This window comes from Mesocricetus auratus, unplaced genomic scaffold, assembly GCF_017639785.1.
Source record: "Mesocricetus auratus isolate SY011 unplaced genomic scaffold, BCM_Maur_2.0 contig_2433_pilon_obj, whole genome shotgun sequence".
Lineage (NCBI taxonomy): Eukaryota > Metazoa > Chordata > Mammalia > Rodentia > Cricetidae > Mesocricetus > Mesocricetus auratus.
In genome coordinates, this window is record NW_024430889.1 from 43790 (window position 1) to 52788 (window position 8999).

At 44.1% G+C, this 8999-nt stretch overlaps 1 pseudogene; it reads left to right on the forward strand.

The window, feature by feature from the left end:
* The first annotated feature begins 1491 nt into the window (after nt 1-1491).
* On the forward strand, nt 1492-8666 carry LOC121138123 (annotated as a pseudogene).
* The last annotated feature ends 333 nt before the right edge of the window (nt 8667-8999 follow it).

The following is an 8999-nucleotide window of genomic DNA, read 5'->3' on the forward strand; positions in this document are numbered from 1 at the left end:
TTCTTGAAAACCAATGATACAGCACATTGTGAGAATCTCCACGTGTGTAACTTATTAAAATTAATGACACAACACTGAGGAACTACTTGCATAACTTGAAGAAAACTAGCAATACAACATAGTGAGAGAATCGACATGTATAAATTCTTAAACACAAACGATACAACACTGTGTAGGTATCTATGTGCGTAACTTCTTGAAAAATAACGATACCACACTCTGTGAGAATCTATAAGCATAACTTCTTGAAAACTAATGATACAACATTGTCTTGAGACTCTACAAGTATAACTTATTGAAAAATAACAATACAACATTGTGTGAGACTCTACACTTGTAACTTATTGAAAATTAACAAAACAACACTGAGAATCTATGCATGTTACTTATTGAAAACTAATGATTCAACACTGTGTGAGAAACTACACATGTATCTAATTGAAAAGTAGTGATTCAATCCTGTGTTTGAATCTATATGTGTAAAATTCTTGATGATAAAGGGCTCAACACTGTTTGAAAATCTACACGTGTAACTCCTTGACAACTAACGATACAAAACACTGTGAGAAACTGCACATGTATCTTTTTGAAAAGTAACGATACAATCCTGTGTTTGAATCTGTATGTGTAAACTTCTTGAAAATAAACGGCTCAACACTGTCTGAGAATCTACACGTGTAAATCCTTGAAAACTAACGATACAAAACTGTGTGAGAAACTGCATGTGTGACTTCTTGAAAACTAATGATACAACACAGTGTGAGAAACTACATGGATAGCTTCTTGAAAACTAACGATACAAAGCTGCCTGCACATGTATACGTGTAACATATTTAAAACAAAGGAAACAACACTTTGGGTGAAACAACGCGAGTAACATCTTGAAAACAAATGATACAACATTGTGTGAGAAAATGTATTTGTAGCTCATTGAAAACTAACGATACAGCACTGTGTGAGAATCTATATATGTAACTACTCAAAATCTATGTTAAAACACTGTGTAAGAATCCACACGTGTAACTACTTAAAACTAACGATACAACACTGTCAGATTATCTACACGTGTATCTTATTGAAAAGTAACGATACAAAACTGTGTTTGAATCTATATGTGTAACTTCCTGAATAAAAAGGACAAAACTCTGTCTGAGAATCTACACGCGTACCTTATTGAAAATTAAAGATACAACACTGTCTGACAATCTACATGTGTCTTGAAACCAAAGGAAACAACACTTTGTGAGAAACTACATGCGTAACTTCTTGAAATGTAGAACACACTGAACTTGACATCAGAGAAGTTCATTGCCTGTTTATCCAAAGTAATAGGATTAAAAGTGTGCACAAAAACAATTGTTGCACCTTATGGTGTTAACTTTTATGCTCTAAGAAATAAAGATTGTCTGAAAATCAGAGTGAAGAGCTTGCCGCTTGATAGCCATAGAGTCCAGGTGGTAATGGCACACACTTTTAATCTGAGCATTCGAAATGAGGAAATGTTCATGGCCACCATTGTTGGGAGCTGCAGAGTACCACGCCCATAAGATGGTGCCGGTTTCTGCATTCCACAAGCCCGACGGCGAGTGCTCTCAGTAAGTAAACAACTCCTTATTAGGAGTAAGGCCACGTACCCTTCTAGATCTGCTTGGTGACAACCTATCCTAGCGTGCCACCTGGGTGTAGTTGATTGGCTATCACTTAGTATATTAAGCCCCGACTTCCTGGGGTCGGGGCCACTCCCTGTAAGCAAGTTTCCTGAATAAACTGTGAGAAGAAGATTCCTCATTGCGGAGTCATTCTTGCTGTTCGAGGGTGGTGATGACAAAGTGGTGGCCCGTACGGGGACGTCAGAACTTCTCACAGTTGGGGCGGTACCGGTAAGTTCCTGAGTTAAGCGGGACAATAAGGACCTCAGTAAGGAGGCAATAAGGACCTCGGTAAAGAGGCAATAATGTCTCCGGTTAGGAGTAATAAGGTCTCTGGTTAGAAACAAGACAGTTCATAGCTAAGGTGAACTGAAAGTAAAAGACCTCGTGTCTGCTTTAGCTTGCAGAGTAAGAGTAACACTAATGGACCCCAATTTTGTGGTGATAATTTGGCTAATGTTTAATATTGTAGTGTGGGCTCTTGTCTTTTATCCAACTTATACACCTTCGGAGCGCACCAACTAAAAGAGTAGACTTTAAAAAGGCATAATGGGATCGTCACAATCACATTCAATTTTTCTGGCTCTTCAAGAGCTGCTTCTTTCTAAAAAAATAAATTTAAGCAAAGCCACGTTGCAGAGGTTTTTGAGTGAATGCGATGCCATTGCACACTGTTTCACAGTTTCAGGGAACCTCTCTGTGGCTAGCTGGGATAAGCTGGGAAAAGACCTGGAGTTTGCTTGGAAAGAAGGAACGCTGAAATCATGCATTCGGCCAGTATGCAGCTGATACGCACTTGTCTGGAGGATCAAGAGGGGAACAAAAAGTCTACAGAGAAAGAACAGGTTGCCCTCGAGATGCTCCAGGAAGAAAGATCAGAACAATCAGAAGGCGAGGTTAGGAAGAAGAAACAGAAATGGAATAAGAAACAAATCTATCCCTCCTTAAGGGAGCTGAGGAAAGAATTAGAAGCATTGGGGGGGAGATTCAGAAACAGAGGAGGACCTCAAGGAGGATGAGGAGGAAGAGATTGTCAAGCTAATGGGAAAACATTCTTTAAGGACGCTGGAGACTTAGCGCCCTAAAATGGCAACTGCAAAGCAAGGGCACCACCCTATCGCTCCTCCAACCTACTGTTCACCAGAGGAACTACAAGTTCCTGGTTGCAGTACTTTCTGCCCAGAAGTGTGATGCACTGTTCGTGCTGAGTTTCAGATTACCCCGCCACTGGCTTATCCAGTTTTCCAGGATGGTAACCAAAAGAGATATCATGAGCCACTTGACTTTAAAATAGTCAAAGCCCTGGCAGAGTCGGTACGTACCTATGGGGTGATGGCGGCTTTTACAATTGCCCAGGTGGAAGCACTTAATCGCTTCTGCATGACACCTGGTGATTGGATGAATTTGGTAAGAGCTTGTCTATCGACAGGACAATATTTAGATTGGAGAGCTTTCCAAATTGAATTTGCCAGTGATCAAGGTGCAGCTAACCTCGCGGCTGGTAACCCTTCCTGGGATGTAGACATGTTACTTGGTCAGGGTCATTTTGTGAAACAACAAGCAGGATATCCCCTTCAAGTGTATGATCAGGTTAACCAAATAGCCATTAGGGATTGGAGGTCTCTGCCCAATAGAGGTGAAGTAAGTGGAAACCTTACAAAGATATTACAAGGCCCTATGGAACCTTCTCAGATTTTGTGGCTAGAATGGTAGAAGCTGCAGGAAGAGTGTTTGGGGATCCAGATACTGCTATGCCATTGATTAAGCAGTTGGTTTATGAACAGTGCACAAAGGAGTGTAAGGCTGCTATAACCCCATATAAGGGTAAAGGCCTTGAAGTCTGGATGAAAGTCTGTAGAGAGTTAGGAGGTCCACTGACGAATGCAGGCCTAGCAGCTGTGGTGATGGAGCTAACTAAGAAAGGAGTAAATGCAGGGACCTGTTTTAATTGTGTCAAACAAGGACCACTTAAAAGGCAATGCCCTGAAAGAGGAAGTAATAACAGAGCCAGTGGCTCCACCCAGTGGCCTAAGCCGGGGTTGTGCCCTAGGTGCAAGAAAGGAAATCATTGGGCTAGTGCCTGTAGATCAGTGAAAGACATTAACGGACAGCCTTTTGCTCAGGGATATGGAGGACCTCATCCAAAAAATGGACAGCAGGGCCCATGACCCCAGGGCCCGCAAATATATGGGGCCATGGAGAATCAAGCCCAAGAGCAGAACCCCGAAACCTGGCCCTCTCTTCGACATCTGAGGGACTGAGGAGAGCCACATCAGGCTCCACGGGGCTGGATTTATGCTCCACCAGACTCGTATTAACACCCAGGATGGGGGTCCAACTTGTAGACACTGACTTTAAAGGACCGCTTGAGCCTGGTACAGTGGGCCTGCTTCTAGGAAGATCATCTGCAACCGTAAAATGGCTACGGAGTACATCCAGGAATGATAGACCCTGATTACACAGGTGTGGTAAAGATTATGGTTGAATCCCCTAAAGGGATTACAGCCATTGCTCCTGGAGACAGGATAGCACAACTGCTGCTTCTGCCAAGCCTACATGATAAATTTCCAGCTCAAACCAGGGAGAGGGGAGAAGGAGGTTTTGGTTCCACGGGATTAAACCTGATCTTCCTTGCCCTAGATCTTGACCAGCGCCCAACTTTAGAATTACTAGTAGATGGTAAAAGAATTCTAGTTTTATTAGATTCTGGAGATGATAAGAGCATTGGCCTGCTGGCTGGCCTATACAACTCTCCTCCCAAACTTTACAAGGGTTAGGCTATGCTAAGGCCCCTAACATCAGTGCCCGACAGTTGTCTTGGAGAGATCAGGAGGGGCACTCTGGGACATTTCAGCCTTATGTATTAGAGTTACCAATTTCACTGTGGGGTAGAGACTTACTAAAAAACCTGGGTTTGAAGCTCACCAATGAATATTCTGAGACATCTCAAAACATCATGAAAGGAATGGGATACGTCCCAGGTCGGGGTCTCGGAAAACATCTGCAGGGTCGCACTAGTCCCATTATTCCACAGCAAAGACCAAAGAACCTAGGTTTGGGTTTTTCCTTGGGGCCACTGGGGGAGGTATTCCCATTACCTGGAAAACGGAGGAGCCAGTATGGGTTCCCCAGTGGCCATCCTCTGAAAAGCTGGAGGGTGCCAGAACTCTAGTGCAAGAACAGCTGAATTTGGGACATATAAAGCTCTCTGTGTCTCCATGGAATACTCCGATCTTTTAATTAAGAAAAGTTCTGTCAAGTGGAGATTGCTTCAGGATCTTATAGCTATTAATCAGCAGATGCAAATTATGGGCCCAGTACAATGCGGCCTTACACTTTTAACCTCTTTGCCCTCAGCCTGGCCTATTATTTCTATACATATTAAGGATTATTTCTTTTCTATACCTTTATGTGCCAAAGACTCAAAGCACTTTTCATTTACATTGCCTTCATGTAATTATGAGCAGCCCGATTTGAGATATGAATGGGTAATGCTGCCACAGGGAATGGCCAATTATCCAACTATGTGTCAATTGTTTGTTGTGGAGGCTATCGCCCCTTTAAGGGAGGAGATTCCAAAGATTATATGTATCAATTATATGGATGACATTCTATTGGCTGCTAAGGATTTAGAAACACTCATCAAGGCATACTTAGAATTGGTGAAATTACTTGAGATATGTAACTTAGTCATAGCTTCATAAAAGGTACAAAGAAACACTGTTATTAATTATCTAGGGGCTAAGATTTTCCCTCATACAGTTATCCCACAGAAGATAGAGATTAGAAAAGATCATTTGAGAACCCTTAATGATTTTCAAAAGTTGCTAGGAGATATAAATTGGATCAGGTGTTATTTGAAATTATCTAATTATGAGTTAAAACCATTGTATAACATCCTCAATGGGGACTCAGCTTTAGATTCACCTAGGCAGTTATCCACTGAACCCCCAGAAGCACTAAAGAAAGTAGAGACAGAATTACAAAATTACAGCATTAAATGCCAGCGAGAAAACATGGATATTCTTTTGTGTTTGCTTCCAACATTTTCTCAGCCTACTCCCTTGCTATGGCAAAATGGCCCATTGCTATGGATACATTCCCGATCCTCCCGGGAAAAACTGTTGAGCATCTTCCAACAGCGATTGCAGAATTAGCACAAAACAGAATACAACAATGTCTCCAATATTTTGGGAGGATACCGAGTAAGATCATAATCCTATAAACAACTCAACAAGTTAGGGTCCTTTGTGGGACAGCAGATGAATGGGCCATTCTACGCTGTGGATATTCAGGAGAAATAGATAACCATTATCCAAAGCACCCTTTGATGTCATTTTTTAAGGAACACCTGGTCATTTTTCCTAAGAGGACTGTGACTGCTCCTATTCCTGGAGCCGTAAACATTTTCACTGATGGGTCAAAGACAGGCTGCGGAGCTTATATGATAGAACATCAGGATCCAATACAATTTCAGTATCCACCTGGTTCCCCCCAGATTATTGAGTTTAAAATTGTTCTTGAAGTATTTAGAAATTGCCCGTTTTCCTTTAATCTGATTTCTGATTCGGCATATGTTGTGAATGCTGTTAGAGCCTGTGAGGAGCCGCCCTCGCTATCGCTATTGCCGTTAGAAGATGGCGCTGACATCTGCTGTCAGTTGGAGTTAACCGTTTAAGCTGTGCCTCTCCCGTGGCGTCATCTGGGGTGATGTGCAAACCACCAATCCCGGCTCTACACGTCTCACTCGGAGCTCCTAGGCTTATATAAGGGGCTGGGTTTCTTAGCTTGGGGTCTCCCTCTAAGAAGCTGATCATCTATCTCTCAAGATGCATTAAAGCTTTACTGCAGAAGGATCCGAGTGTTCTGCGTCGTTCTTGCTGGCGAGACGGTAGCGCGGGACATCTGGTGCCGAAACCCGGGAACTCTTCAACATCGCCGGCGCCGCGGGAGACCCCTCGGAAGACGGGGCGGATTCAGAACTGCAGGGACGTAAGTTCAGAGAGGTATGCTTTATCCTGAATACCCCCTTTCTCGACTTTGGCCTTAGTTTGTCATCACCGTGGGACGGGTCAGTGGAGGCTTTGGTGCTAGTCCTGTTTGTCCTTCTCCTTCATCGTGGCTGGTGCTGACAGAACGGTGCTGTCAGTCTGGTGCTGTCAGTCTGGTGCTGTCAGTCTGGTAACGGAGTTGAGCGCCGTTTTTAGATAAGCCGCTAGCGCGATGGGGTTGTCACAGTCAGTGGTTACTGCCCTACAGACTGTGCTAAAACAAAGAGATCTTAAAATTGCACCACGAACACTTCAAAATTTTGTGAAGGAGGTAGATAGAGTGGCACCATGGTATGCTTGTTCCGGGTCCCTCACTGTGGCCTCATGGAACAAGCTAGGTAAAGAACTAGACAGGAAGCATGCAGAAGGAGATCTCCACTTAGGTACCAAAGCCATTTGGAAGCTAGTTAAAAACTGCTTGGAGGATGAGGCCTGTCACCCTGCTATAATAGAAAGTCAGGGAACCTTAGAGGAAGTTCAGGATAGCATGTCAGAAACTGAACGGAGTGAGAGAATGGGAGCTCGCAAAAGGAAAGACATGTCTAAGAAAAAAGGCCCTCCCAAGAAGTTAAGAAAGGGGAGAGAGAGAAGGGAGTGATCATTCACCCCCTAACAAATCTAAGAAAAAGAAAAAGCCAGAATCTAGTCTATACCCTACAGTAGAGCTAGAAGCCTTGGAGCTAGATAATTCTGATTCTGACACTCTGTATTCTAGCGAAGAAGGTGGTCTAGAGGAGGAGGTGGCACGGTATGAGGAAGAAAGATATCACCCTGATAGACACCGGCCACTGAAAACAAAAATGAATGTGAGGCCACCGCCTATAAATCCGGCGGGCTCACGCCCCTCAGCGCCTCCGCAGTATGAGCTTCGGCTGAATACTGGTACTGACTCCTTTTTACCTTTAGAGGAACGGAGAAAAATACAAGTAGCTTTTCCAGTATTCGAGAATGCGGAAGGCGGAAGAGTACATACCCCTGTAGATTACAATCAAATCAAAGAATTGGCCGAATCCGTTCGTAATTATGGGGTCAATGCTAACTTTACCACATTACAGGTGGAAAGGCTTGCTAATTTTGCCATGACTCCCACTGACTGGCAGACGACAGTGAAAGCAGTGCTTCCCAACATGGGACAATACATGGAATGGAAGGCTCTCTGGTATGATGCAGCCCAGGCACAAGCTAGAGTTAATGCCACAGCTGAAGATGAGAATCAGAGGCAGTGGACATTTGAAATGCTGACAGGTCAGGGTCAACATGCCCTTAATCAAACCAACTACATCTGGGGTGTCTATGGTCAGGTGTCGGCCGCCGCTATTAAAGCATGGAAGGCCCTCACAAAAGGGAGAGTCCAGTGGACACCTTACAAAGATTGTCCAAGGACCCCAAGAGCCATTTTCAGACTTTGTGGCCAGAATGACAGAGGCCGCCAGTCGCATCTTTGGTGATTCAGAACAAGCTATGCCCCTGATTGAGCAACTTGTCTATGAACAAGCAACCCAGGAATGTCGAGCGGCTATCGCCCCTCGCAAAAGCAAAGGTTTACAAGATTGGCTCAGAGTGTGCAGGGAGCTGGGGGACCCCTAACCAATGCAGGACTAGCTGCCGCCATTTTACAAACGCACAGGTATAGAGATTTATCTAATCGAAAAGCTTGTTTTAATTGTGGGAAAATGGGGCACCTTAAGAAAGATTGTCAATCCCCTGAAAGAACAAGAGAACTGAAGCTTTGCCATCGTTGTGGTAAAGGTTATCATAGGGCTAGCGAATGCAGGTCAGTCCGGGATGTAAAAGGGAGGCTTCTGCCCCTATTGAAGAACCCAAGGTACCCCAATCAAAAAACGGGTCACGGGGCCCATGGTCCCAGGGCCCTCAGAAATATGGGAACCAATTTCAGAAAAGCAATCAAGAGGAAGTAGAGGTTTCCGAGGAACCCCCGGAATGGACTTGCGTGCCGCCTCCGACTTCTTACTCATGCCCCAAATGAATGTTCAACCGGTCCCAGTCCATTCCCCTGGACCTTTGCCCCCTGCCACCATTGGGCTTATTCTGGGCCGTGGCTCCTTAACTTTACAGGGACTCATTATATATCCTGGAATTGTTGACCCGTATCATAAAGAGGAGATTCAAGTTCTCTGTTCTAGCCCTCGGGGTGTATTTTCTATAAAGCAGGGAGATAGAATTGCACAACTGGTGTTGCTGCCCTCCCTCGGGGATGGAGAAACCTACACTTTACAAAAAAGGGCTATGGGATCTTCTGGAAGTGATTCAGCCTATCTGGCTATACCCCTAAATGAGA